Source organism: Coenobita brevimanus, chromosome 27 (assembly GCF_032717465.1).
Source record: "Coenobita brevimanus isolate Jiangsu-jjx chromosome 27, ASM3271746v2, whole genome shotgun sequence".
NCBI lineage: Eukaryota > Metazoa > Arthropoda > Malacostraca > Decapoda > Coenobitidae > Coenobita > Coenobita brevimanus.
This window is the reverse complement of record NC_136980.1, coordinates 30,066,168-30,093,036: the sequence shown is the minus strand read 5'-3', so window position 1 is coordinate 30,093,036 and position 26,869 is coordinate 30,066,168. Positions and strand designations below refer to the sequence as shown.

Genomic DNA, 26,869 nt, shown 5'->3' with positions numbered 1-26,869 from the left:
TTCTATGTGTCCAACTCTGACTATGGACCTCATAGTCCATTCCCTGAGGTCTAGCCGTTCTGTCACGTATCTCCAAATGTCATCGATTCGTTGCGAAAACCTATCGTTCATATTGCATCCGTGTTAAGCTGTCTCATTCAGTATTGTTTTAATGGTACTGATGACATGTCAATGGGTCTTGAGCAAATTCAGTAATTTCTGCCTAACCCATTATCTCCCAGAGTTCCTGGGCGAGGGATTTTACTGGAAAGGTACTAAGTGTACCGCCCTCCGCCTGTCGGCTCATAGTTGCAAAGCTCGTAGGTCCCTAACCCTGGGTTCCGGTCTTTATTAAATTTTGAAAATGCCCAGCTACGTTCTATATTGAGGACACCGGGCGCAAATGGGTTGAGTGAAAATTTAATAATCAAACTGTTCCCTGTCCCACCTTGGGATCGAACTTGCGCCTTTTGGAGACAACAAACGACTTCTTTAACCACACAACCACCTCATCACTAAGCTGTTAAGGAGAAGGAAGATGAAGGACAATTACTCTTACTGGTGAAAATGTAAGACGTATCAGAGAAGAATAAGGCAGCAGGCCAAGTGCTTTCGTTGTTTAACTCAGCCTTTTCTTACCCCATAAGATCCTTTTAAAAGATTCAGATCTCGCTGTCTGGAATGTCTGTTATCAGCGCCAGCAATTTTCTTCCCACTGGCACTTTCGTCTACAAGTTTCGCCCATCCGAAAATAAAGCTATTAGGGTAAACGCAGGGAGCTGTAGTCCTGGTACATTTTAAGAACTACCGGTATTTTAACTCGTTTCTTAAAGTGAAATCTATATTCTATTCTTTGTTATCTCCGGACTAATGATTTTGATCTTCAAACTAAAAGGATCAGATAAATTCTCCAATAACCCTTCCAGTACCAGAGGCTCTCCAAATCTTAATAAAATCAGCTGTTACTTACAAGAAATGAACATTGGAAATACGTCGTCATTCTGAAAGGAAAAGCCAGTGAAAACTCACATTGGTGGCGTAATGGTCCATTATTTTGGCCGTTTCTCTGGAAAATGGCGGGATTGGGGTAATTTCTTGATAAATCTTCACCAGAGTCGTATAGTCAAAGTGAATGTTTACACGACAGTGGGCTGCCATGGAGTACGAATGTTCTGTGTGTGTGTGTGTGTGTGTGTGTGTGTGTGTGTGTGTGTGTGTTTTACTCAAACAGGAAGTACTTAGAGTGCGCATACATCTGCCAGCGACAACAAAATTTAAGGTTTACTGCTGTAATTCCACTTTTTTACTAGAGAAAATACTTTTCCGGTCTCACATATTCAAACAGTTCATTCCACTGTCTTTTTCCCTGTTACACAACCTCAGAGTGCTCATATCTCCTCAAAGGCCAATGAAATTTATGATTTGTTCCTCCATATGGACCCAGATTCATCTCAGTAACTAGTCGAACCTTCCTTGGCCAATGTGGCCAACATATGATGATCAACATACCCCAAAACTCCATGCACAGATTTCCCATTATTTCCCATTTCATAACAAAATATACAGTAATTTCCGTATTTATGAATGTAGATTAGACAATGTTGTTAAAGCATTCAGCTGAAGAACGTGTTATTCACACTTAAAGCAGGTTTTTCTTATTGTGCACAATATAATTTTAAGTGAAATAATTAGAGCATTGGCTATAGAAGTCATTTACTTTTGTATTATAAAGAACATTAAAGAAATAAAATTACTCATGTACTTTTGGGTTACATTTCATCTATGAATAAAAAAATATCACTGATTTTGCTCCTGTATTAGCCTTGTATTCTAGAAAAACAAATAAATATAATCCAATTTTTTGCCTGGCTAATGGAAAATATGAAACAGATGCACATTTTTTTTTTCGTGAATTATTCTTGGATTATTAAACAAAGACAGAAATACAGCATTACAGATTTATCAACCACTTCACTTCTGGGTTAACTTGGGGTATGACTTAATTTTTTTTTTCTGTACAGTGCTTGATAAAACGAAAAATGCAGGTTGGCGGCGTTTGTGGAAGAAAGATTCAAGCCTGAATCTCGGGGGGGGGGGGGGGGGAACAGCTTTACACACTGACAGCGTCACTATCACTAGACCAAAAACAAATCACCACCACCATCACCATTCCAGCACAATAATTCATATGGTAACAAATAATCACTACTAGTTGCTGTGTTCTGCAATGCAAGGGTCACTGACTGACAAACCCCAGTTCCTCAGTGACAGGCGCTGAGGCTTAACCACCGTCATTTAATCTCTGCCTCTGCTGGTGGCACTCACTTTCTTTCATTTTAATGCGCAGAAACGATGGACTTTATTGATAAAGAAAACCTGTGTGCACCATTGAAGTCTGTTTCCCTTTCGAAAGAAAATCCCCATCAGTTTCTGAAGTTTCAGTCTCTGAATTATAACATATTTCTTCTACAGTTCAGGATTCTGGCAAAATCTCCCCAGATTGACAACTAATTTCCCCATTTCTCCATTCATACTTTAAATTCTCTAAACCTGTGGGTAATTTCCATGGATAGTGACACTGTCCTTGACCAACTGCCCACCTGTACATCATATTTCATTGAAATCCGATAAGAAATTGATTATAGTCGCGACAGAGAGAAGTGGCGGAGAAGCTCATCCCACTCTCTTCCCACTGGAATGTCTGTGATTGGTGGATGGTGGGGTGGGAGGTGCGTGAGTGAGGTTAGGAGTCCATTTGATGACCAGTACAGGTGTACCGTCTAATCTGGAAAGACATCGTCACCTGCCTGGTGCTATTCTCTCTCTCTCTCTCTCTCTCTCTCTCTCTCTCTCTATGTATGTATGTATGTACGTTTTTTCTAACATTTTGTTGTGATGTGTTTTCATTATATTTTATAATCTCTTTTTTCATGGTCTTGAAATACAAAGGAAAATATTGTATTTATCATGCTGTACTTATGCAGTCAGTATCCCATTATAAGGCTCATCAAGTCATCCGTAATTCATCGCCGAATTTAATAACCTTAAATGTACTGCACCAGCCTCCCCTCTTCAACCCATCTGTCTGTCTGTCTGTCTGTCTGTCTGTCTCTCTCTCTCTCTCTCTCTCTCTCTCTCTCTCTCTCTCTCTCTCTCTCTCTCTCTCTCTCTCTCTCGAGTGAAAAAAGGAAACATTAGAGGGGTATTGATAAAGGATTTGATGTAGAAATAAGTTTCATAATACATAAGGAAGTTAAAATGAAAGGCAGCCAAGCTGGTGTGTGTGTGTGTGTGTGTGTGTGTGTGTGTGTGTGTGTGTGTGTGTGTGTGTGTGTGTGTGTGTGTGTGTGTGTGTGTGCGCGCGCGCCCCTCTCTCACTATCATACTCCAGGACTTGTACACTGTTCCACGTCAGTAAAGTCATTACCGGTATATGCAATCCCTCCACGTATATATATATATATATATATATATATATATATACTATTTTGCTTACATTTTGTTGTGGTGTGTTTCGAGAGAGAGAGAGAGCAACATAGGGAGAAAGGGTTAAGGATTGGCAAGTATGGACAGGTGGATCTTGTGACCTGTGATTCCCTTCAGCCCTCCATGACAATCCCCAGGGACGTGAGCGCAGTGTGAGCCTCAGAGAATGTTTGCCTTTGTTTCCTCTGTATTTTGCATCTTGACTCTTCACCTCACCTTCCAGCTGCTTTGTCTGCTTGTCCGAAGGAATGCATTGCTTTTGGCTTGGGATGTATATTGTATGGCCTTTCTAATGCTTTATATATTCGAAAATATAAACTTAGCATACCTGCGTTCAATTGATCAAAAAAAAAAAAAAAATCTTGACACAGGTGAACAATGTTTTCACAATGAGCGATGCTCCTGTTCGTGTTGGTTTAAGCCAGTTTATTCTGAATGAATATTTCCCAACCATATGGTACATAAATCCTTCTTTATGGTTTTTCTGAGAGAAATAGCTGAGATTCACAAGCATGAGAATTTTACTAAAGAATTATTTCAAAAGTTTCGTCCAGTGCTTTAAAGTGACAAGACAAAGCTTACATAGATTATTTTATGATTGTGTACACTCATTGCTTAATTCCCATCTCTCTCTCTCTCTCTCTCTCTCTCTCTCTCTCTCTCTCTCTCTCTCTCTCTCAACACTTCAATTTATTTTTTTCTGTCCTCCTCCTATCCTCTCTCCATTTTAGGAAAGTAAACACAAATACAGTATACCTTATGCAGCTGTGTCACTTTATGAATGAGAAGTAAAAGACTAATATGAAAGTATACATTTATTAATATCATATACAGTATCTCTATTTCATAATAATATTGATCTGGGGTTACACAGAGTACAAAATAGGAACAGCGACACATCACTCCGCACCATGGGGGCATGTCACTCATTATCATCACCGCGATGCGTCACTTTTCCACACCTGGGCAACACGTCTCTCCTCATTACGACAACTCGTCTCATCTCATCACGGTGGCACGTCTCATCTCATCACGGTGGCACGTCTCTTCTCATCACGGTGGCACGTCTCATCTCATCACGGTGGCACGTCTCATCTCATCACGGTGGCACGTCTCATCTCATCACGGTGGCACGTCTCTTCTCATCACGGTGGCACGTCTCATCTCATCACGGTGGCACGTCTCATCTCATCACGGTGGCACGTCTCATCTCATCACGGTGGCACGTCTCTTCTCATCACGGTGGCACGTCTCATCTCATCACGGTGGCACGTCTCATCTCATCACGGTGGCACGTCTCTTCTCATCACGGTGGCACTTCACTCATCATCGCTGCTGGAATCTGCTACATTGATTATGAAGTTCTCATGCAGATGGTTTATTACAATATCTGTATTTCTATATTCGTCCTCAACTTTTCTCGTATGACCCACACACTTTTTCCAGTTTTCCGCCGTTACTCTTGTTATTGCATTTCTTGTTATCTCCTCTACGTTGACAAGAGTTTGGTGAGCATTAGAGTTCCTCTTTTTTATTTCTGACCTAACCTGCGCCCAGACGAGTTCTATGTGATTGAGATTGCAGTGATATGGAGGAAGTCTCAACACCTTGTGACCGTGATCATGGGCTATTTGATCAATCTCATATATCTGCCTGTCTCTGTGTTTATTCACATGATATAGCAACTCAGATTTTGTATGCGATGGGTCATGAGGAATGCTATTGTCCAGTAACCATTTAATTATATCACCTTTGTTTGAACTTTTGGTTGGTGCTTTATTGAGTATTTCAGAATGGTAGGGTGCATTATCCATTATTATTAATGCGTTTGGCGGAATATTTGGCAGAAGCTGTTCCTTAAACCATGTCCTGAAACACTCGTGATTCATAGAATCATGGTAATTTCCCTTGATGCCATTCTTTGCTCTAAACATCAGCAGTCCTCCAGGCACAAAACCATTTTCTCCGCCAGCATGTAGAATGATAAAACGCGCTCCTTTTCCCGTTTTTAACTTTGGGCCAACTCTTCCGTCTGGTGTACTCCAGCATCTGCTCACAGCTTCATTTTGATATACCCAAGTTTCATCTAAATAAACTTCTGTCCGTGGGTTACTGGAGTTTCTGGTTTCACTTAGAATCCTCAAATATTTACACCTTGCAATAACAATGTCTTCTCTTTCCATTAGAAGCTGTCTCCCACTTTCGGTTTTCTTAAATTTAAATCCTATTCTCTTGACTATTTTAGAAAGCGACGTTTTACCACCAGGAAAATTCACTTGGGGTTCTTTAACCTTCTTCAGCAGGCTACGCATGGTTGGAATTTCCCCCCTTTCATAAAAAGCCAGAATTTCTCCTTATGCAGGCTTCATCAAAATCATCAGTGTTGTCCAGCACTGGAGATTTTCTTATTTTCTTGCGAGAAGGCGACCGGATTCCTCCTTCCTTCATCTCCTTTTTCATACGTTGCACAGAGCGCACCGATATTCCCGTCGCCGCTGCCGTCTCGACATCCATGTCAGTTTCACCGAGTGTTGCGTCTCGCCTCCGGAGGTAATTGTGGACGTTCATAAGCACTCTTCGTGTCTGGCTGGTGTATGGTAGCCTGCCTTCCGCATCTTCCAAGTCTTGCATCATGATTACCGATTTGGCCTGTGCAGCAATGCCTCAGGTATCTGAAGTTGCTCAGTTTTCGTCACACCAGGATACAGGAAACGGAATAGCTGGGTACTGTCTGCTATAGAAGTTTCCAAGGAAATGATGACATGTTCATACCAAGCCAGTATATATATAGGCCGTGCCTCCCATGTGACCTCACCTGCTGACACCCCCCGCCTCTTTCTCTCTCTCTCTCTCTCTCTCTCTCTCTCTCTCTCTCTCTCTCTCTCTCTCTCTCTCTCTCTCTCTCTCTCTCTCTCTCTCTCTCTCTATATATATATATATATATATATATATATATATATATACAATGTATGTATAAATATATGTCTGAATGCATGCATGTACGCCCTCCGGAGCGACGGGGTAGGGAAGAGAAGAAAGCGGCTTAGGATTGACAAGTATGTCCCGGTGGACCTGATCTTGTCATTACCACTCCCTCAAAGCACACGTGTTTCTCTTTCTGTATTCTTCTCTCTCTCTCTCTCTCTCTCTCTCTCTCTCTCTCTCTCTCTCTCTCTCTCTCTCTCTCTCTCTCTCTCTCTCTCTCTCTCTCTCTCTCTCTCTCTCTCACTCACTCACTCACTCACTCTCTCTCTCTCTCTCTCTCTCTCTCTCTCTCTCCTTCCCTGATTTTGGCTTATGATGAGTATTATCTTGTCCTTTCTAATGTTTTACTCCTTAAATGTTTTTGGCTCGACTTTCATATTCTAGAATATCAACATGCACACCTGTATGTACTGTGATATACCATAGGCAATAGTCTGTGTACACATATTAACTGCTGTAGCAATAAATTAAGCTTCGAACCATGGCGATCAATTTGGTGACGGAACTTTGAGGGAAATATAAGCGATCTCACACCTCCCCATTCTACCCATCACCGTAGACCAATCAGGGACGAGAGAAGGAAAGCCTTTTCCTCAGTCCTCCCTGAGGGAGGCGCTTCTCCACCACCTCTCGTCTAAAATAATCCTTTTATATGAATAAAAGAAAAAGTTTCTCTCTCTGTGTCTGTCACTCCTCTATGGAATTCGAGGGGGATGCATATAGCACTTTTTCTACAGCTCGAACAGGGGTACCTTTCCTCGTCGAATATATATATATATATTTTTTTATGTGTCCGACTCTGGGCATAGGCTTCACAGCCTGCTCTCAAGGCCCAGTAGTCCTCCTACATACCATACACCTCTACATGTCACCACTTCGGCACTAACACCCACCGTCCATACTGAATACATGCTAGGGCTGTCTCTTACAGGACTGGTGTATCGGCGGGTCTTCTGTTAGATCAGTATAGTCTGATTTTAAGAAATTCAAATCCTTAAACTGTTCCCTGCCCCAGCCGGGATTTGAACCTGGGTCCGGTAGGACTGCAGGCCACCTCTCTACCGACTGAGCACATTGCAGCTGCTAAAGTGGCGCCCTGACTGCCAAGATAAAAATCAATTGTGGAAGCTTGGTAACCAATTACCAGAGTTTTCTTCCTCTACAACCATATCATTATTAGCAACAATGGGTCAGATGGGTGGATGGACTGGTAGGGTGGGCTGGGTGGGCAGGGTTGAGTGTGTGTGTGTGTGTAATTCACCGGGTCGGTCAGGATCACCTGATGGTCGTGATCGTCAGCTTTTACCCTCCCGGAAGGGAGCTGAGAGCTCATATAGTCCGATCTAAGGGCAAGGCGGTGACCTTCACACACGCACACACCCGTCCCCTTGCTCAAGGGGGACAGTAACCACCCACTTCGTCAGTGAAACTTTTCGCAACCTGAGCGAGGCGCGAACTCCCGTCTACCAGATGGCAAGCGAGAACGTTACCACCGCACCAGCGAGCGGTGTGTGTGTGTGTGTGTGTGTGTGTGTGTGTGTGTGTGTGTGTGTGTGTGTGTGTGTGTGTGTGTGTGTGTGAACGGGTAGGGTGAGTGCAATGAGTGGGAGGTTGGGAGGGTGGGTTAGGTGGGTGGACATGGTTGGATGGGTGTGGTGAGGCAGCGTAGGTGGGTGAGTGGGTGGGCAGGGTGGGTGGGTGAGTGTGGGTGAGTGAGTGGGCAGGGTGGGTGGATGAGTGTGGGTGAGCGGGTTGGCAGGTGGGTGGGTGACTGTGGGTGGGTGAGTGAGTGGGCTGGGTGGACTGGTATGGTTGAGTTGGTAGGTGGGTGGGTGGTTAGTGGGATAATATTTCCCTGGCAGGAGTAGGTCCATGGGGAATATAATATCCCTGGGGACGTGGGCCCAAGGAGGAACATAGCCTCAGTGGGTACAGTGGGACCCCAGGGGCCATCTTCCACAGAGGGAAAGGCTGTCAAGGGTCCCAGTCAACGCTGGTATGCCCCATCATAGGGTTTTACCCTGGCATTACCAGGTACCCCTGCTAGGAATTTTGAAGGACAAGTGTACGTATAAAGTCGCTTTTTAAATAATTTAAGTACCCTTGAACTGAACTGAACTGCATGGAAAGTAGTGGTTCCAATGGATCTGAAAATACTTGAATGGACCTAAATGAGATTTAGATTCCTCAGTGTAAACCTGGCTTAAATCAGTATCATCTGAGTTAATGTTAGGCGAACTAAAGTGATCCTTGCAGCCTTGAAGGGACCTCTAATGCCCAAAATTAACCTGAATTACAATAAGCAAACCTTGGTTGACTTCTCTATATTGCATTATGTATGAATTGACTATACATTATTTTGATGGACTGAAATGTGCTTGAATTAATCTCTTTTGGTATAAACTTGGTTGAACTCACTCAGAATTATGACATTGGTCTGAACTTATCAGAATGGATATTATTTGAAAGGTAGTTGCCAGAAAATTTCGAAAAGACCTTAACTGGTATGAATTGATTTGACTGGGCAAAAATGGGCTTAAGTTTCTCTTATGGGTCCACTGTGTTGCTTACAGTTTTGTGGATGTGTATGGGCTTCGCGTTTGGAAAGTAAATCTAAGGATTTAATAATGGCTGTTGAGAGAGAAGATAACTCTCCACGCCATGTCCAAAAAAATGGACATCTTTTGAACTGCTGAGGGAACATCAGTACCTTTGTGAAAAACAGTAAAAAAGGTTAATGCAAAGGAAATGGAAAGAAGTGGCACAGGCAAGTAAGGTGGGTGACGTTATGAAAGTCTTAATACTGTACCGATGACTGAGTATGGAGGCTATTAAAGGATTACATGAAGGTATATGAATGTCCTTATTAACATCTGGGTTGTCGTGAGAGCAAAGACTCGTGAGTAAGAGAACTGGAAATGTGAATATTGAGGAATGTGTGTGTGTGGAATGCATGGAATGAAAAAAAAAAAAAAAAGAACTTCGAATCGTGGAATATGTGCGTCAAGGAATTCTGCTGATAAAATGGTAGGGAACGGCAAAAATAGTATGCTTACATGGAGAGAATGTATGTACTGTAGTTAGGGCAGAGAAAAAGGTAGGTGTGAGAGACTTTGAAGGTGGGCGAAGGAACTCATGAAAAGATTTTGGACCACGTTTTAACTGTCACTGGATATTTTCTGTCAGGTTTATGTAAAACGGATCCATGAGTATAAAGGAAAATAATAAAAATAATATGTGCTGATGGCTAGGCGTGAGATGAAGCCATGATCCTGTAAGATTCAGTGTCGTGTGAATGTGTGAGTGCCCTATTTCAACGAATAAGCTGCTGACAGTTCTTCCTCTTTCGTGTTTTTTCTTTCCCCGTTTTATTGACCTTACCTTACGCGATCTCTAGGTCAAGGATGATGAATGATAATGATATATATATATATATATATATATATATATATATATATATATATATATATATATATATATATATATATATATGCAAAATAACCACAGGAGAAATGAAAGGAGCGACAGTGAGTACTTTCGTATATTACATCTTCAGACAGAGTGAGACAGAAACGTAAAGGGGAGAGGTCTTTTATACACACCCGCAGCAGGGAGTGGCACACAGAACAAAGGATGACCTGAATTTTTCCTGCCGCTTAACTTATGGTCACCTGCAGCAGGGAGTGGAACACAACAAAGGATGACCTGAATCTAAAAATGGGTGATGCACAGAACAATAGGTACCTTTCTTTTTTTTTTTTTTCTTCCTTAGGGATGCACGTGACAAAGAAGGAGGGAGTAGGAGGGGAGGAAAGGGGAGGGGGGGGAGAGGGAAGGGGGAGGGGAGGAAAGGGGAGGGGGAAGGGGAGAGGGGGAAGGGAGGATGAGGAGGAGGAGGAGGGGATAAATACTGCGGCTTAAGACCTAGAGGATTAATGTTTGGTGTGTCCCACACAGGTGTGACTACACTACCAGGAGATGACAGGGAACAATCACATGTTAGTCTGGGGGATACTGCTTTAAAATTAATTCAGTTAACAATTTATCACACTTAAAATGACCATAGCTCATGTTTACATTCTTTTCACATGTGCCAGAAATTAGACAAGATTCTATTACATTTCTTTCATCTAAGCTTTTTGATCTTGCTAGAATCTTGGAGCCTGTCCAGTCAATATGGTGATCACTGGATGCTTTGTGCTGAAATAAACCACTACTTTGTTGGGCTGCCCTTACACTGTATTTATGTTGTGAGATTCTAGTTTCCAAAGCTTTTCCAGATTGTCCTATGTAAAATTTGTCACAGCTTTTACACGGGATTTTGTAAGCAACGCCTGAATTACTGGAGGGCTGTTCTTAATGAGGGTTTTTTTTATGCTGTTCTCATATTTGAATACTACTTGTACATTGAGTTTCCTCAGTATGTGAACAACATCAAGAAAATTTTCATGGAAGGGGAGGACAAGGGTTCTTTGAATATTCTGGCGATCTGGCTTATTAATTTTCCCTTCAAGGAATCGTTTCTTGGCTGTATTGTGGCACTGAGTTAGTATGCTTTGTGGATATTTTAGCTTCTTTCCAATACTTTGAATCATTTTTAGTTCATCATACAAAAATTCTGGTTCTGAAATTCTATATGCTCTTAAGTACATGGATATGAACACATATCTTTTTACATTAATATGATGGTTTGAATAATAATGCACATATGACATAATATTTGTAGGTTTTCTGTATACCTTAGTCTTCAAAACATTTTGGTCCCTGATAACTTTTACATCCAAAAATGGCAATTCATTATCCATTTCCATCTCATGAGTAGACGTAAATGATGGAACTAATGAATTTAATTTCAGGAGAAATTCATCAATGGGAAGACTGTTAGGCCAGAAGCACAGGATATCATCAACGTATCGGAGCCAAACTATGTTTTGCTCCTTTATGGAGGTCAGTAAATGTTTCTCAAAGTATTCCAAGTCAATATTTGCCAGAACTGGGGAGAGGGGATTATCCATGGCCATACCAAATTTTTGTGTGTTAAAATTGCCTTCAAAGGTAAAAGAAGAGTTCACAATGCACAATTTAATTAGCTTGATAATGTTTTCAGGGGGAATACCATCAGTGTTACTACCCAGAATGCTTGGCAGGAAAGTTAAAACATCATCAACAAGGACATTTGTGAATAATGATTTAACATCAAAGCTGACTAATTTGTAGTGGTACATGACATTTAGAGATTTTAACTTTTTTACCAAATCCTCATTGTTTTGTACAAATGAATCACAGATAGTGCCTACAACAGGAGACAACAGTGTTACAAGCCACTTGGAGAGCTTGTATGTCGTAGAGCCTACAGAGCTTACAATTGGCCTGATGGGGTTGTTTGGTTTGTGAGTTTTAATCAGGCCATACATATATGGTGCAGATGGATTTTGCACAGAGAACTGTTTGACCAAGTCATCCTTTCCTCTTAGCAAAGTCTTGATTTCTTTATGAAATTTTCTACTTTGTTTTTCAGTTGGATCACATTTTAGTTCACTGTAGGTGTTGGTGTCACGCAACAGTTCACCAAGCATTAATCCTCTAGGTCTTAGCCGCAGTATTTATCCCCTCCTCCTCCTCCCTTTCCCCTTCCCCCTTACCCTCCTTCCCTCCCCTTTCCCTCTCCCTCCCCCTTCCCTTTCCTCCCCTCCTACTCCCTCCTCCTTTGTCACATGCATCCCTAAGGAAGAAGAAGAAGAAAAAAAAAAAAAGGTACCTATTCTTCTGTGCATCATCCATTTTTAGGTTCACGTCATCCTTTGTTGTGTTCCACTTCCAGCTGCAGGTGACCATAAGTTAAGCTGCAGGTAAAAATTCAGGTCATCCTTTGTTTTGTGAGCCACTCCCTGCTGCGGGTGTGTATAAAAGACCTCTACCCTTTACGATTCTGTCTCACTCTGTCTGAAGATGTAGCATACGAAAGTACTCACTGTCGCTCCTTTCATTTCTCCTGTGGTTATTTTGCATACATATCTTCACGGTGAAGTCTCTGCATATATATATATATATATATATATATATATATATATATATATATATATATATATATAAATATGGAGCCTCTGTGGTACAGTGGTAGTGTGTGCGTTTCGTACACTGGTGAACCAGGGTTCTCGCCCCTACCAGGGTAATAAACTTTGGGAGTTTTCACCCGGGCACATACTGCATTGGTGGACACCAGGGGTGCTGTGGTTGAACCAGTGTCGCGTACTATAAAGTATACTTGCACCCAGTCGGCTTGCGCGGGCCGATTACACTTGGTTCACAGACTACACACATATCCAAAGCCAGTACAATACTACAGTTACACTTACAAGCACTTCTCGCCCTACATACAATCTCTACCAGACAGCCTAAGCCACCTGGTAGCGATACATTGGCTGTACTGTCCTTACTTCGGTCAGGATAGGCCGGTCCTGCAGTGTATTTGAGTTCAAACAAATGATGATGATGATATATATATATTCATTCATTCATTGCCAGACGCCTTGTATCCCAGATGGGGTGGCCAATGGCTTAGAGTTAATTGTTTTACAGGGAGGGGCACTAATCCTCCACCAACCCCACTTGACATGTAGGGATGCCAACAGCATCTGGTGTTCCCAGGCGGTCACCCATCCAAGTACTAACCAGACCCAACGTTGCTTAACTTCGCTGATCGGACGGGAAGCGATGTACTCAACGTGGTATGGCCGTTGGATATATATATATTATATATATATATGCGCTTAGGAAAGAATGAATAAGAGGAAGGGAGAGGAAGGAATGGTTGTGACTTTAAGGCAAAGGGAAACTAGTTTGAAAAATTATAGAACCCATAATCATAGGGTGACCATATATTAAAAACTAACGATTAGGTAAGGGATCCCGACAGCACTATAAACAAGGCACATTCTGGGCATGAATCTATGTTATGAGACACCATTTTACTTTAGTTATAGTTTCTCCATCTTCTGGCGGATTTTTTATTTTAGCCGATTTCTTTTAGTTCAGAAGCAGAAAATGACATCCGAGTTCTGAACTCTCCCCAGCAATACATCGTGAATACCTTCATATTCTGGCTTACATATATCTTTGTTGCAGATTCCCATTCACAGCACAAAGAGGGAAATATTAGGTAAGTTATGATCACAGAGAATAGCGCTCATGAATCATTACGCATCGTAAAGTATTTTAGTTTGAGCAGAACGTAGTCTCTTGGTGTGCTGGGGCGATGGAGGTACAGCCCAAGGACACACACACACACACACACACACACACACACACACACACACATCTACATTTCGGTCCCTGCACCCCTCATCATAAGACCAGCACCTATCCTCCCTACTCGGCTTCCCCTATTCTTCCCACCATCACCCCCGCCTCAGCCCCACCGCCACAACAGAATACTAATCTCGGGCAGACTGTTGGCTCCTGTACTATGGTCCGTGTTTTTGGTTGCCTATGACGTTCTCACTTGTCGGTCACTGGGTAATGAGGGCGATATTAAGGGACGTGCTTGTTTTTTCATCTGCCTAATTAATACTCCCTGTGCTCTACTAAGCCAAGGACATCCGTCTGGCAGCAGCAAGTGCAAAATATCAATAGACAATGGTGCTTGGGCTGAAGATGGAGGGTGAAGGTGTATGCAAACCCTCATTATCTTGTGGTCATTTATGGAAGTTAGCCTGCAGTCCACGTTGTACAGCAGTTTCTCCAGCGGGGTAGGGAAGCCAAATACTCCTTCCTCTCAACGTGGAGTCAACAAATGACTGTTAAAAACTGGAGATTTTGCTACGTCTTTTCCCTCTCAGTTTATCCCCTTCAGTTCGATGACGTAATTTTTCATTTTGCTTGCAATCAGTTGCATTCAAAATAGGAAACATCCCTTGTATAAATGGAAATAATGAAACCCCTACTGTTCCAATTGCCCCTACTGTTCCAAATGCCCCTGAATAAAATAATGTGATGTCAGCATGATTGAAATAAAAATGTCTATTTATCTATCTATCTATTGCCAGATACCTTAATCCCGCAAGGGGTTAAGGCATCTGGCGCCTCCATGTCGCCCTGTCCCTTGCCATTTCAATGCCCTTCCCCTAGCTCACACACCTCTCTTTCAGATACCTCTCCACTCCATCACTCCATCTCATCCTCGGCCTCCCCCTTCCTCTCCTTCCCTCCACCTCACTCACATACACTTTCCCTGTTAGGATCTTGCTCTCCATCCTCTCCACATGGCCAAACTTCCTCAATAGAAACGATGTTTTCTTTTCATATGTCCGAATCTGGGCATGGGATTCACAGCCTGGTCGAGAGCTCTCTGCGATGAAGGAAGGAAAGGCAAAGCCCCTAATTACTGACATAATAATTATTGGTAAAATACCTAAAAGACACGAAGGAAAATAAAAGAGATGACCTCTTTGTCTCGTTGTTAATTGAGATAAGTAAAGTGGAATGCAGTCTCACCGTTTCATATTATCATAAGTAACTTAAAATTTACTGTTCTAAAGAAAAGCCTGACTTACACCTTCGAGTTCATAGATTTAGTAATACAACCAGTATGCTCAGTTAGAGCTTGGCTTACACCTTGGCAGACTCGGTTTTGGTAATACGGCCAATAAGCTTTGTCACGGTTACAATAATTTTGTAGCTCAGTTTCTGTCTCTGTCATTTGTTGTTATTACTTAACCCAGGTCTGTTTGGCCAAGAAGACCAGTCGACAACTGGTATGTAACTGCTTTCGTGAGGCCAACCTACAGGTACTGTACAATACAGTACATACCCGTATACAGTGTAGGGTTTTTAGTGCCCCCTTGTGGGTGACAGTGCTCTGCCAGGGTCGGACCAGAGCTCTTCGCACGGAGATGTGCAGTCAAATATGATGAGGTTTGGCTCCTGACTGGACTCCGGAGGTATTCCACCTGGGATGCAGTGTGCCTCCATACTCGTATGTCGGCTCCTCGTCAGCGACTGTCACTTCAAGAGGTAAACGATAAAATAAACAGCCATTTACATTATTACCCCTTTCAAGATATAGGTCCTTTGGACAGGCTACTTTAGTCCATCACAGTTTTGGGTAGATGATCAACCTACTTTGTTTGATGGCATTAGATGGTCAATCACCCAGTCACTTGTTTGTAAGTTGGACTTACAGTACACGCATGTCAGTGCTGCTGGTTCAACTGGGTCATTCTCACCATTGCGTTAATAGACACTGGAAGAAGTAAGACTAAAAACTTTACGAAATGTGTATACGAATGCACTCTAAGGTCCAAATGCCAGAACGGGTCTTGAGCCAGACTTGGAAGTCGTGTTTGAGACAGTCCCAAGCCCAGGTTCACAGCTCACACAAGTCGGACACAGGCAGCTTCACGCAGCCATATGCTGAATCGAGGCTCAAATCATTGTGAATATTAACTCATGGGCTGACACACCTCTCGTAGGGGTGTCTCAGAAAGCTGCGGCATACCCCTCATGAGAGATATTTTCAACAATGCACCAAAAAAGTTTTAAAAGGATCAGCATGACACAAACTTTATGGGGTATTATGGTAACTGGTAACTCACATCCCCATCCCCTATCTTGAGCCCAGTTGCTAAGCCGCATCAGCAACAATTATCAAAAGTGCGCACTTTGTAATGCATTTTCCTCAATATTATCACCCCAGGAAAGGCAGTCGTGGGTCAAAATTGTATAGAATAACATAAAATCAAATGTTAGATCAGTAGGAGGTAATGGAACAGAAGTAGGATGGTAAATAATGGTGAAAATGTACCGCCCTAAGCTCTTATTGCAGTGTCAGAGCGAACTGACAACCCACCTGGCGAGTGGGGAGACTGGCGAAAGCCTGTTTACAGCTTATTTTTTCTGCTCCAATATGCATCACTCTCTCTCTCTCTATCTATCTATCTATCTATCTATCTATCTATCTATCTATCTAAGCATAGTTTTCATGTCCCTGCCAGAAAAGCAATTTCTGGCAATTATTTTTTCCAAAATTATGCCGGTTTCAAAAAAAAAAAAAAAATCCGTGAGCAGCTACATGATGCAGTTTCCTAGCCACTGATATACATTTCACGGAAATCTGTAAGAGTGACCAAAATTGCCATCTCGCCTAACCAAGGGTCTGCACGGTCCCTTGCCACAGCCTAAGGGTTAAATTTAGAAAATATGGAAAGACAAAACAAAAGATACTTTACTTTATATAAACGTTAGATAACTTATATCTACAGCCATTTGTCATCTGCGTGATTATTCCTTACCAAGGCTTGGTTTGGTCATATTTTATTATCAAATAATATGCGAGCATTACTGTACAACGTGTGATAATGCTTATCTTGCTTTTGCCCAGTAAGTTACATGATTTACTCGGAAATAATAACATTTATATAAATATAGCTACACAATATAGCTCTAAGCTAGAAAAAAAACTGTTGATTTTCCAACAGTGAATGATAGTAGGCTATAAAATTTGGAAAGTACTGTACAAGAATTGCGCAACAGGTTACTACCGGTATGTTATTATTTCTGTAATGATGGAAAATTGTTTTAAGAGTATCCTACATTATTATCTCTCCAATAAAGAAAGCTAATAGAGAAATTCATAACATAACCTATTGGAAACCTTCGTTCATCATCCTTCCCCATTGTAGGTCAGCTGGTGACTGGCAACATTTTTTCCTGTTATTTTTTAATTTCTCTTTATGAACTTGCTGGAGTTCTCTAAAACTATATAGAACCCAAGTAATCCTGAAAACACACTCAATAATATGAAGATCAATGAAAAATAATTTTAGCAGGGGAAGATAACTGTTGAGTGAGTCAGGCCATTATATGTGTTGAGGGAAGTTGGGTCCAGAAAATATGCCAGCGACCAATCACCATCACCTAGCCTACAAGGGTGATGTATGGCACTGTGTAAGCAGTCTCGGCAGGCCTACTAGTGCACCTACACTTGTCATTATTGGCGGCTAAATGGATCACAGACAATATCTGCTTGCAATAAAGACATATAAATAGGAAAATTAGGGATAAAGGCAGTTGTCTTCTCAATAGGTCAAAAGCTTCAGTGATGTTATTGCTACAGCTGAGTCTGAAAGTGGTGGTTGTCCCCCATAAGTGCTGTTGTTGTTTTGTATTTTTCGCGATCTGCGAGGGGACAGGGCCCTATAAACTGCCCAGTCAGTGATGGGATGTCAGAGTTAAAGGAGAGAGAAATCTGACGGTAATATTTTGTAGGATTTTCGCTTCACGTAGGAAGGAGCTTACTGCCTGTTGGATGCAGCACTCGTTGCCGGGTGTCAGCTTGTTCACGGATGATTATGTCTACGAAGGAATGAAGCTCTTTGTTGCAGCGGTAGTGGTTCTGTAGGGCTTCCAGTTCGTGGTCGGTGAGGGAAAAGATGTAAGCACCGGGCTGCGTGACATAATGTGGTGCAAGGCGTTGCCAGGGTCTTGTTGGCACTGTTCCTGTGTTGGTGGCGATAAAGAGGTGGTGGCAGGTATTACCGTATGATAATATAATGCAAACTGGATATCATAAGGCACTACCAGCAACACTCGCAAGAAATATAATCAAATAATGGGCAATTATTTTAGTAAAATTTATATAACTGTACAGAACCCGACGTATATATCTTCCTGAGAGCGAAATATTTTCTATAAATTTCAAGTATTTTTGGCTAAGCAACTTCTGATGCCACAGTCTAATGATGTACTGGGGATTGTCATCTCCCACCTAACGAGGCAATAATCTAATCCCCTGCCCCTGTGTGTGTGTCTGCATGTCTGGCTGTTACCAAAATGTCTCAGAATCAAGTAGGCATATTATATGTAAACTATGAAGACAGTATCCTGGAACATATGGCTTGCTTGTTAATAATTTCGGCAAAGATTTGATGATGTGTCTCCTATTGTCATAGGGTTTTGCAAGAAAAAATACCATCTATTTTTTCTTTTTAGCTTGTCATTATTCACAATTTTTATCTTACCTTCACCATGAGAACGGCTTTTTAAAGAGTAACAATTAAAAACTCTTCAAAGGTCTGTTATACTCTATGACCTTATTGAAATGAATGAGTCAACTGGAAATAGCAGTAAAAAAAAAAAAAATGGAAAAGAGAAGAAAGAAAACAGGTCACCAGACTAAAGAGGTTATGTGTTAGCTCTTCAGTACGAAAGGTATAAACAAAAGTTAACAAAATCGTCTGATGACACAAGAACTATAGTAAAAGAAATGTAAATTTAGATAGCAGTGGCAATTGTTTTTAATCACTCCACTTCGAAAGAATCTTCTATAGGCAAATATAGTTATCTGTTGTCAACATTAACATCATAAAATTACACGATCATACTAATGAGGTGGAAGGCAGTGAGTTGATAACAGACACGGCTTCAGTTGCTGTTGAATCAAGATTATCCATTGATCTCTCTCTCTCTCTCTCTCTCTCTCTCTCTCTCTCTCTCTCTCTTTCTCTCTCTCTCTTCGTGCCGGCATAAACACTAGCCTATATATCACTTCACTGATATATAAACCAGCAAATATAATCGTTAACTGGAGAAACCGTCAGAAAAAAAAAAAATCGAAATGAAATGAATTTCCAACGTGACGTAATTAGGAGGCAATAAGTCAGTGGTTAATTCAGGCTACGTCAGGTGCCAGTCACATACGTCATGTCAGGTAGGTTCAGATCTAGTCGAACAATCAAGATTTATTTCTATCAGGTCACATCTAACCAGGTAAATGTGGATTCGTGAAGGTCCATTCAAGCCATTTAACCCTTTAGCTCTCACAGTTCCTGTGCGAGGAATTTTGCTGTAAGGGTGCTAGGCGTACCGCCCTCCGCCTGTCGGCTCATAGTTGTTAAGCTCCATGGTCCCGACCCCGGGGTTCCCTCCTTTATTAAATATTGAAAATGCCCAGTTCCGTCCCATATTGGGGACACGGGGTGCAAAGGGGTTAATACTTATTCAGGCTCTTCTCATGCAGTCTGGTTCAGTCAGATTAATCCAGGTCCTTTAATGACAGATCAGAACCAATTAGGTCAACTAAAGATCAATTAAATCCAATTATGGTCAGTAACATTTACCAGTATCATATCAGTTCCAGTCAGGCAGTTCACATCCATTTCCGCTTTGTCAGGTCATTTCAGGTAGGCATAAGGCAGTTCAGTTGCAACCAGGCCCATTCTAGTCCAGCTGGACCCATTCACTTCAGTTAAATCGTCCTGGTCCTTCATATTCATTTGTGCTCCGTCGGGCTTAGTCAGAACAATGCAAACTCAACTACGTGAATTCAGAATATTCAATCTATCAGGGCTTAATGAAATACCTTTAGGAACACTCCTACATCCAGAACATCTTCAGTCTCTTGTTATTGCTGTAGTTATTCTTAATGCTTGTCCAGTTCTAGTAGATCAGGTATGGACTATTTCAGTCAGTTTAGTTCATAAGTCCAAAAGGTTGACCTGGGTAAAAAAAAAAAAAAAAAAAAAAAAATCAAGTCATGCTTAGGAAGGAATATGTTAAAATTCAGCCTTATCAGTGTACTCGTACTCAAGATACAATAATTCATCGTTTGAGGTCTAAACATGTCTCTGTAGGTCCACCAGATGGATTCAGGTCAATATTTGTAATTTCTATCTATTCATATGAAGAGGGTTTCCAAGAATCTGTGCAATCTTCATCTGAGACAGTATATGTTGATACAGCCTTGGATAAGGTGAAAAGAATTAGCTGAGATGATGCTGAGTGGTGGACCACTATGATGAAAGTTGAATGTTTTCTGGAAAATGAGCCAGTCACTTTTATGATATTCACGACATCAGAGCAGAAATGAGCTGGGTGTGAGGAGAAAGTTGGATGGGTTGATGGTGGGTGGCGGGGCGGGTAAATGTTATAAGGTTTGGAGTTGAACGACGACCGGTAAGGTCCAAAAGTAGAGGTGCTAAATGTAAGAGAAATGCCCAGAAAAGAGAGAGGGAGTAGGGTATGTTAAGATGGTGAAGGGTGATGGGGCAAGGTGGGACCAGTATACACTGCAAAACTATGGACTGTATGAGAGTAATTTTAACGGCATGATGACGTAACAGGCATTGTCTTTTAGGCTCAATGGGAGGTTGGAAATTAGATGGGGGAGGAGAGGAGGTAGAGGAGATGGGGCAGGGAGAGACTAATATCCCCTGCGAAGATGGCGTAATAAGTTACCTGGTACGTGCCAGGTTATTCTATAATTCAAAACTCTTTCCATTCAGAAAACCAAGCTTTCATATTCCCTGTATGGAAAAATATGAAAGCATGGAGTGCTCGATCTTTTTCCTTATTATATATATATATATATATATATATATATATATATATATATATATATATATATATATATATATATATATATATATATTTTACTTCAGGTTCTGAGGAAATTCAGTATGCAGCAAGGTAACAGAAATTTTGGCAACACTTCTCTGTAGCACTGCATTTTAGTGAAGTGCAATTTAGTTTCATCTCTGCCAACGAAGATGGACGGAGGTTATGTATTCACCTGTGTCTCCAAAAGTTGTTATGGGATTTCAATGAAATCAGATGGATAGGTGGGCAGTGGATCAGGGAAGAGTTGGTTAGTTATTGAGGTGGATCTCTTGCGGGCTATAGGACTCAGTCATAATATCTACAGGTGTTGGTGAGGGTATGCGTTGTCTGAACCTGTGCAACGGGGCAAACTAAGATCGTAGAAATAATCGAGTATGTGAGACTTCATAAATATTCGTGTGGTAGGGAATAGGAATTAAAGCAATAGCTAAGTAAAAAATTTTGTTGACGTTAGCAAAGATGGCCTGTGAAGGTCTTCTAGTTTCTCACAGCCCTAATCGTGTATGGATATATATAGATACTACATCGCTTACCTGGCTTCACTTGAACTGTGCAAGGTTGTGGCTTTTTTTTTTTTTTTTTTTTGGGGGGGGCACTGTTAAGCTCTCTTCAGTTGACCTATTTCACCACGGCCTTCCCCAATCTATGACTGGCTGTCATGCTGTAAGGTTGTACTACTCGCTTCCTCTTGGTTTAACACTGCCATTTCACCACCATGGATACTGATAAGCTATATGCACTTTTGGCCATGCAAAGAGAAGATAATGACACAGCAATATCAGGATTAAAGCAAGAATTCGTTACTACTACTAACTCCTTTCAAGAACGATTAAATGAAATCACCCAGAATCAATTCCAAGACACCGAAGCCAAACTCGACCGTGAAAAAGCTGAGAAGCGAGACCTCATTTTGCAAGTGAAACATCTAACCCAGGAAGATCTCAAACTGGAACAACAACAAGGTGAGATGTTGAAACGACAAGACTATTTGGACAGTCAAGGAAGGAGAACCAACTTGCGTTTCACACGTATAACGGAGGAGCCGGGTGAGACCTGGTAACAATGTCAACGTAAAAAAACATACTTAACAAGCACCTTAACATCAAAGCAAGTTTCGAGAGAGTTAATCGCGTTGACAAAGTTTCAGGGAGACAACACCGAGATAGTGTGACATGATTCACCAGGTTTCCTGGCCGTGAACAGGTATAACGCAATAGGAGCAAATTAAAGGGAACAGATAGTTTTATTAATGAAGATTTGTGTCCTGGTTCAGTGGAAAGTCTTCGTCAACGGATGTCTGCGTACTGAGAAGCACGGAGACTGGGAAAGTATGCTTTCTTTAATTATCGCATCCTAGAGGTGAGGGAGCGACTCTCAGATGACCATAAGTCTCGCACTATCCACCCTAGGCATGACCAAACCAAAACTGTATCTCCCCGCTCTTCTGCGCAATCCCAGATGTTTGCACCAGGTACACTATCACCGTCCCCGGCACTAGGACCTAGGATGCCACCATCACAACTTACTACAGTACAGGATACGTCAGCCCCACGCACCAACGGACTCCAAGAACTTCCACTTCTTCCACAACCAACAACACCGAAGCAAACACAATCAGGTCCACTGTCATCGTTTCCCTCATCAGCAACAAGCGAGACTCTAGCAACGATGGACCCTAGTGACCAGACCAGCGCGAGGGATGAGCGTGGGTCTGACGTGACTCAGCGGGAGACGAGGTGGGGGCTGTTGGCGGGGTCAACACCTGCCCCGCCTCATGAACATATGATAGACAAACGTGAAGAAAAATATAAATAAAAAAAAGTTCATAATGACTCTCTCCAGTTGCCTATTTCCATTCTGTAGAAAAGTTTGGTCTGCCTTTTCAAGGCTTGAATGATACGGAACTATTCACACTGCTCAATGACTTTTGTACATAGGGAAGGTGATTAATTTGACAGAACTTGATCAGATGTGTTCTTTTTTTCTTTTTTTCTTTTCAATGGTGATAATGATATATCTACTTATGATCCTGACAATTTTATGCTGAATTCAAACAATGTCAGCTTACCAACTTCAGAATATCACTTTCGTGACTCATATGTTCAGGAAAACAGTTATTTCTCTAGAGATGGATTTTCACTCATTCCACAACATCAGAAGTTTACCTTTACAGTATGATAAGTTTATAGACTAGTGTATGATATCATAGGATTTTGCAAGACTAGATTAAATGATGACATCAAAAATTTATATATGATTCCAAACTATGAATTATTCACTAAGAACCGTACACGTATCAGTGAGGGGTTGCTGTGTACGTTCGACACAAATATTCTAACAGCATGAGAATGGATTCGATGGACCTAACTATTAAAAGAGACCACACTGAAACTATTTGTTGACTTGAAATACGGTTCGAATGTCATAGCCATAGTCATATACAGACACCCTACACTGATATGAGGCAGTTTTTACCTGATTTCAATAATACTATGGACGTATTAAATGAGGGAAATAATTATTGCTATATTTGCGGTGATTTTAACATAGAGCTCAAAAGTGAAAGTGATCCGCGAGTACCTAACTTACTCTCTGCTATTCACATAAAGACTATAATACTGTAAACAAACCAACACGTGTATCATTAACATCCGCCGCAATAATGGATCATATAGGGACGGATAATTATAGAGAGTGCATAAAAATTAGAAGTATTTACAACAAATCTTCTGACGATTTTCCCGTTGTATCATTTTTTTATGTAAAGAATTTATTGGAACATAAGCTAAATGAACAAATTACAGTAACATACAGAGATTTTAGTCCATATAATATAGCCAGATTAAAAGAAAGAGTTCAGCAATTATCGTAGGACCTTGTTTTTGCTGATAACGACCCCTAGATCGGATACTGAAATTTTTTCTTTTATTATTATTATGGGAACTGACATGGGAGTGAGCTGCATAGATAGAGCACACAGTGAGGGTTTGGCATACCCCTTTTTAGTTTAGTAGTTGTCATATTGACTGTTAGGTAGGTAGTGTGAACAACATCTATAAGAAAAAATGCCCAGAAAATTGCAGGTGATCATGCAGAATAGGTAGTGCCAGGATTCGTGTGGCTTAAATGGCAGACTATAAGTATGTGGCTCATTTCACTGGGCATGGTGTTGATTAGTTCTCCCCCAGTTGTGCTTTTCTCTTACTGGACCTTGTCTTACCTCATCCTTAGATAGGAAAGTGGGTTTGGGATTATGATGATGATGACAGGAGAGACCAGGTGGTGCAGGTATGACGGGAAGAAAGTGTGTGAAACAACACAATGGCTGGTCCAAACATGAACAGTTGATCCATGTTTGCACTTTTCAATGCTGTCATTGCCAGTGGCCATGCTGTAGTCACACTTATTACATTATTTGATGTAATAAGTACCTTCTTGAATATATTCAGATTTGAAAGCTATACTTAAGTTAAAGTATTAGGAACTAAATAAACTGTCTTTTTAAAAAGGAGGTACCCAGAAAAATTACCTAAGTACAGTACTCAAGTAAATTTACATTGTTACATTACAGCACTGCCCATGACTTGGTGTTTAAGTTGAGAATGGTCCAGTTCCCTCAGATAAAAAGAAGCCAAGTATAGCATTCAGTTGGATCACTGTACAGTGATAGTGTCTTTTCCATTGTATTCTTGTTCCCTCCCTTCATATGGTTTTATTCAGCTGTAGAGAATATTTGAACTGGAAAGTTTACATACAGCCTTCATTAACCGATTTACTACTATGATGCTCTTCTCCAACCTAAGTAAAACCTATTTGGTGGTAGCTGGAGTAAAATAGAAGATGCATCATGGTAGTGAAGCTGATCTTACTAGCCAGAACTAGGCCATAATAAGGCCAAATTTTGCCCAGGGTAGAAAATGTTTTGGTTAGGGTATATAAGTTTAGCCTAAATTGATTTGAGGAAATTTAGATCAATGTGTCATCAGGTGGGTTGGTGGAGGGTTAGTGCCCCTTCCTGTAAAACAAATAAAGAGTCAAATGGCCCCTCCCTGTAAAACAAATAACTCGAGTCAAATGGCCCCTCCCTGTAAAACAAATAACTCGAGTCAAATGGCCACCCCTTACGGGATTATGGCATCTGGCAATAGATAAAGATAGACATTGGGGGGGGGGATAATGGAATACAATTGCCTAATGATATAAAAGAACTAGAAATTAGAGAGAACAGTCTTTGGTAAGGAAAATTCAGGTAGCACATAGTCTTCGTAACTCATGAAATTTGAATCATTAGAGGCATAAAATATTTTGGAGGTCTGTGTTGTCATGAAATGGGTCATGCATGGATTTTATATAGCTACATTGGTCCAGAGGGAAAAGATTTAAATAATTTAGATCATTTTGTGGTAGGTGGTGGCAACCATCATCCACTCACTTGATGTAGTGCTGCCTACTTCTTCCTTAGCCTTTATCATTCTTTTTCTGTACCTGCCCTCCTCTCTTTCTATATCTCCCATCTTTCCTATCACTTCTTTTTGCTTTTCTTTCCTTTACAGCTGGCGTTACATTGAGTGACAACCCAAATGGTTTCCTGTAAGCCAAGAAAACATTTACAACGCTGGGTGGTAACCATATAGCAAAACCATACGTGCTCCCTGCGTGTCAACAAGTGGGTTGGTGGAGGGTTAGTGCCCCTCCCCGTAAAACAAATAACTCATAGTCAAATGGCCACCCCTTACGGAATTGTTGCGTCTGGCAATAGATAGATAGATCTGTGATGTACAGTCACATGCTAAAGTCCTGGTGCCTCTCCTCCTTCACTGGGAAAAGTGAGATTCACGGACCGAATAATGAGAGCTGCTAATAGAGAGCATTTTCCTGCCAACAGATGGCACGTTACGGTGTGAGGTATGACAGGTGGGGGAGAGGAGGAAATATAGGGTTGCAGGGGTTATAGTGCGGAGACTCGGGAGGGAGTAGGATATTGTGGAATGCGTGCTTCTTTCTTTCATCAAGTACACAGTGTGACACAAACCATTTTTGTAACACTCACCGTTACTCCGAGTCACATCATAATTTATATTTTGGGAATCATATTTAGTGCTTCCATGGTATATATTAATAAAGTTATTTCCTTACCGATGTTGTGCTGTCACAAGACCAACACTAATATTTCCTTAAGCTGTATCTGTCTTGACATCACTGAATCTAGTATAAATTGTCAGCTCTTGAAAATGATCATGGGGTAACAGTAGTAGTGTAACCAATGTTTGTATAATTGTGTTTCTTCACCAGTGGCATCGTAAAAAAATGTAGGCTTTACATTGTTGTCGGTAATTCTAATTGGTTTTTTAATAGCTGTCCATTGGAGAGTCGTTATTTATCTTCATTTCAGTTACCGGAACTATTATGAATACATTTGAAAATAATTTATAATATTTGTATAAATATATTCCTATGGTAAAAAAGGCATAAGTAATATTAAACTTGTACTTTTGCCTTTATATATTTTGTATATCAAAATACATTCTCTAGTAAAGGCATAAGGTAACTGTGGTTTACTGTAGGCTACTGACGCAAAACCAGTATGGCATCAAACAGAAATACCACTTGGTATACATAATATCCTAATAACTAGCAGCATCATCAATCAATTTGTGGAGAATTTACACATAATCCTCAGTGAGATGTCCAGCCACTAACAGCGACAACAACTTCGCGTTACCATTTAAGTATGTCCTTCACAAGATTGCTACATATACTAAGGCAGTGGTTTCTAACCTGTGGGGCGCACCCCATTAGGGGAGCACGAAGGGCTGCCTGTGGGCGCGCGAAGACTTGGTAAACAGGGTAATTATATTTGAAAACTATGGATTATGATGGAATTCAGTAATTTCTAAATATGGAGAAAATATTTCAGATATGAATAAGAAATCTAGTTATCTGAAAACTGAAACAATTTCAAAGATTAAGTATCTATGATATTTAATGACGTGCCAACTATGCCAGTAAAATACGGTATTTAAAG

At 41.0% G+C, this 26,869-nt stretch overlaps 1 non-coding gene across 1 annotated transcript; it reads right to left on the bottom strand.

Annotated features, from left to right (window-relative positions):
- Positions 1–13,073: 13,073 nt before the first annotated feature.
- Positions 13,074–13,192, bottom strand: LOC145394596 (5S ribosomal RNA). The gene has a single exon (XR_013896453.1). It is a non-coding gene; the product is annotated as a 5S ribosomal RNA (ribosomal RNA).
- Between the last annotated feature and the right edge of the window lie 13,677 nt (positions 13,193–26,869).